Here is a 4,712-nt window from a genome sequence, read left to right as displayed (position 1 = left end):
CCTTCAGCCTCAAAACCACCCTTTAAACACTTGGCGCCGCGCCAGCCACAAAAATGGCCATATGGCTGGAGATGAGCCCCCGCCCAAGGAGCCTGCAGGGAAAACTATGCCTTGTTCTAAAGCTCTTTGGGAACAGCTTGCGTAGCCCCACAGACCTGGGGGCTGCAGGCTTTCCTGCGGCCTTCAGCCTTGACAACACCCTTTCCAATTAGGTGCCGCGCCAGGCACAAAAATGGCCATACGGCTGGAGATGGGTCCCACGGTCAAGGAGCCAGCAGGGAAAACTATGCCTTGTTCTAAAGCTCTTTGGGAACCGCTTGCGTAGCCCCACAGACCTGGGGGCTGCAGGCTTTCCTGCTGCCTTCAGCCTCAGAAAACCACCCTTTCCCTCTTGGAGCCGTTGCAGGCACAAAAATGGCCCTGTGGCTGGATATGTGTCCCAGGCCAAAAGAGCAAGCAGGGAAAACTATGCCTTGTTCTAAAGCTCTTTGGGAACCGCTTGCGTAGCCCCACAGACCTGGGGGCTGCAGGCTTTCCTGCTGCCTTCAGCCTCAAAACCACCCTTTCCCACTTGGCGCCGCGCCAGGCACAAAAATGGCCATATGGCTGGAGATGAGCCCCCGCCCAAGGAGCCAGCAGGGAAAACTATGCCTTGTTCTAAAGCTCTTTGGGAACCGCTTGCGTAGCCCCACAGACCTGGGGGCTGCGGGCTTTCCTGCTGCCTTCAGCCTCGACACCACCCTTTCCCACTTGGCGCCGCGCCAGGCACAAAAATGGCCATACGGCTGGAGATGGATCACCCGCCCAAAGAGCAAGCAGGGAAAACTATGCCTTGTTCTAAAGCTCTTTGGGAACCGCATACGTAGCCCCACAGACCTGGTGCCTGCGACCTTTGCTGCTGCCTTCACCCTAGACACCACCCTTTCACACTTGGCCCCGCACCAGGCACAAAAATGGCCATATGGCTGGAGATGGGTCCCACGCCCAAAGAGCCAGCAGGGAAAACTATGCCTTGTTCTAAAGCTCTTTGGGAACCGCATACGTAGCCCCACAGACCTGGGGGCTGCGGGCTTTCCTGCTGCCTTCAGCCTCAAAACCACCCTTTCCCCCTTGGCGCCGCGCCAGGCACAAAAATGGCCATATGGCTGGAGATGGGTCCCATGTGCAAGAGCCAGCAGGGAAAATTATGCCTTGTTCTAAAGCTCTGCGGGAACCACTTGCGTAGCCCTACAGACCTGGGGGCAGGGGGCTTTACTGCTACCTTCAGCCTCGACACCACCATTTCCCACATGGCGCCGCGCCAGGCACAAAAATGGCCATATGGCTGGATATGGGTCCCAGGCCCAAAGAGCAAGTAGGGAAAACTATGCCTTGTTCTAAAGCTCTTTGGGAACCTCTTGCGTAGCCCAACAGACCTGGGGGCTGCAGGCTTTCCTGCTGCCTTCAGCCTCCGCACAACCCTTTCCCTCTTGGAGCCGTTGCAGGCACAAAAATGGCCATATGGCTGGAGATGAGTCCCCCGCCCAAGGAGCCAGCAGGGAAAACTATGCCTTGTTCTAAAGCTCTTTGGGAACCGCTTGCGCAGCCCCACAGACCTGGGGGCTGCAGGCTTTCCTGCTGCCTTCAGCCTCAAAACCACCCTTTCCCACTTGGCGCCGTGCCAGGCACAAAATGGCCCTATGGCTGGAAAAGTGTCCCAGGCCAAAAGAGCAAGCAGGGAAAATTATGCCTTGTTCTAAAGCTCTTTGGGAACCGCTTGCATAGCCCCACAGACCTGGGGGCTGCGGGCTTTCCTGCTGCCTTCAGCCTCAAAACCACCCTTTCCCACTTGGCACCGCGCCACGCACAAAAATGGCCATATGGCTGGAGATGAGCCCTCGCCCAAGGAGCCTGCAGGGAAAACTATGCCTTGTTCTAAAGCTCTTTGGGAACCGCTTGCGTAGCCCCACAGACCTGGGGGCTGCAGGCTTTCCTGCTGCCTTCAGCCTCGACACCACCCTTTCCCACTTGGTGCCGCGCCAGCAACAAAAATGGCCGTACGACTGGAGATGGGTCCCCCGCCAAAAGAGCCAGCAGGGAAAAATTATGCCTTGTTCTAAAGCTCTTTGGGAACCGCTTCCGTAGCCCCACAGACCTGGGGGCTGCGGGCTTTCCTGCTGCCTTCAGCCTCAAAACCACCCTTTCCCACTTGGCGCCGCGCCAGGCACAAAAATGGCCATATGGCTGGAGATGGGTCCCATCTCCAAAGAGCCAGCAGGGAAAACTCTGCCTTGTTCTAAAGCTCTGCGGGAACCACTTGCGTAGCCCTACAGACCTGGGGGCAGCGGGCTTTCCTGCTCCCTTCAGCCTCGACACCACCCTTTCCCACTTGGCGCCGCGCCAGGCACAAAAATGGCCCTATGGCTGGAGATGGGTCCCACGCCCAAAGAGCCAGCAGGGAAAACTATGCCTTGTTCTAAAGCTCTTTGGGAACCGCTTGCATAGCCCCACAGACCTGGGGGCTGCGGGCTTTCCTGCTGCCTTCAGCCTCAAAACCACCCTTTAAACACTTGGCGCCACGCCAGCCACAAAAATGGCCATATGGCTGGAGATGAGCCCCCGCCCAAGGAGCCTGCAGGGAAAATTATGCCTTGTTCTAAAGCTCTTTGGGAACAGCTTGCGTAGCCCCACAGACCTGGGGGCTGCAGGCTTTCCTGCGGCATTCAGCCTTGACAACATCCTTTCCCATTAGGTGCCGCGCCAGGCACAAAAATGGCCATACGGCTGGAGATGGGTCCCACGGCAAGGAGCTGGCAGGGAAAACTATGCCTTGTTCTAAAGCTCTTTGGGAACCGCTTGCGTAGCCCCACAGACCTGGGGGCTGCAGGCTTTCCTGCTGCCTTCAGCCTCAAAACCGCCCTTTCCAACTTGGCGCCGCGCCAGGCACAAAAATGGCCATATGGCTGGAGATGGGTCCCACGCCCAAAGAGCCAGCAGGGAAAACTATGCCTTGTTCTAAAGCTCTTTGGGAACCGCTTGCGTAGCCCCACAGAACTGGGGGCTGGAGGCTTTCCTACTACCTTCAGCCTCAAAATCACCCTTTCCCACTTGGCGCCGCGCCAGCCACAAAAATGGCCATATGGCTGGATATGTGTCCCAGGCCAAAAGAGCAAGCAGGGAAAACTATGCCTTGTTCTAAAGCTCTTTGGGAACCGCTTGCATAGCCCCACAGACCTGCGGGCTGCGGGCTTTCCTGCTGCCTTCAGCCTCAAAACCACCCTTTCCCACTTGGCGCCGCGCCAGGCACAAAAATGGCCATATGGCCTGAGATGAGCCCCCGCCCAAGGAGCCAGCAGGGAAAACTATGCCTTGTTCTAAAGCTCTTTGGGAACAGCTTGCGTAGCCCCACAGACCTGGGGGCTGCAGGCTTTCCTGCTGCCTTCAGCCTCAAAACCACCCTTTCCCATTAGGTGCTGCGCCAGGCACAAAAATGGCCATACGGCTGGAGATGGGTCCCACGCCCAAGGAGCTGGCAGGGAAAACTATGCCTTGTTCTAAAGCTCTTTGGGAACCGCTTGCGCAGCCCCACAGACCTGGGGGCTGCAGGCTTTCCTGCTGCCTTCAGCCTCAAAACCACCCTTTCCCACTTGGCGCAGTGCCAGGCACAAAAATGGCCCTATGGCTGGAAAACTGTCCCAGGCCAAAAGAGCAAGCAGGGAAAATTATGCCTTGTTCTAAAGCTCTTTGGGAACCGCTTGCATAGCCCCACAGACCTGGGGGCTGCGGGCTTTCCTGCTGCCTTCAGCCTCAAAACCACCCTTTCCCACTTGGCGCCGCGCCATGCACAAAAATGGCCATATGGCTGGAGATGAGCCCCCGCCCAAGGAGCCTGCAGGGAAAACTATGCCTTGTTCTAAAGCTCTTTGGGAACCGCTTGCGTAGCCCTACAGACCTGGGGGCAGTGGGCTTTCCTGCTACCTTCAGCCTCGACACCACCCTTTCCCACTTGGCGCCGCGCCAGGCACAAAAATGGCCCTATGGCTGGAGATGGGTCCCACGCCCAAAGAGCCAGCAGGGAAAACTATGCCTTGTTCTAAAGCTCTTTGGGAACCGCTTGCATAGCCCCACAGACCTGGGGGCTGCGGGCTTTCCTGCTGCCTTCAGCCTCAAAACCACCCTTTAAAAACTTGGCGCCGCGCCAGCCACAAAAATGGCCATATGGCTGGAGATGGGTCCCAAGCCCAAAGAGCCAGCAGGGAAAACTATGTCTTGTTCTAAAGCTCTGCGGGAACCGCTTGCGTAACCCCACAGAACTGGGGGCTGGAGGCTTTCCTGCTGCCTTCAGCCTCAAAACCACCCTTTCCCACTTGGCGCCGCGCCAGCCACAAAAATGTCCATATGGCTGGATATGTGTCCCAGGCCAAAAGAGCAAGCAGGGAAAACTATGCCTTGTTCTAAAGCTCTTTGGGAACCGCTTCCGTAGCCCCACAGACCTGCGGGCTGCAGGTTTTCCTGCTGCCTTCAGCCTCAAAACCACCCTTTCCCACTTGGCGCCGCGCCAGGCACAAAAATGGCCATATGGCCTGAGATGAGCCCCCGCCCAAGGAGCCAGCAGGGAAAACTATGCCTTGTTCTAAAGCTCTTTGGGAACAGCTTGCGTAGCCCCACAGACCTGGGGGCTGCAGGCTTTCCTGCTGCCTTCAGCCTCAAAACCACCCTTTCCCATTAGGTGC

This window comes from Larus michahellis, unplaced genomic scaffold, assembly GCF_964199755.1.
Source record: "Larus michahellis unplaced genomic scaffold, bLarMic1.1 SCAFFOLD_37, whole genome shotgun sequence".
In the NCBI taxonomy this organism is placed as follows: domain Eukaryota; kingdom Metazoa; phylum Chordata; class Aves; order Charadriiformes; family Laridae; genus Larus; species Larus michahellis.
Note: the sequence above shows the minus strand (reverse complement) of the source record.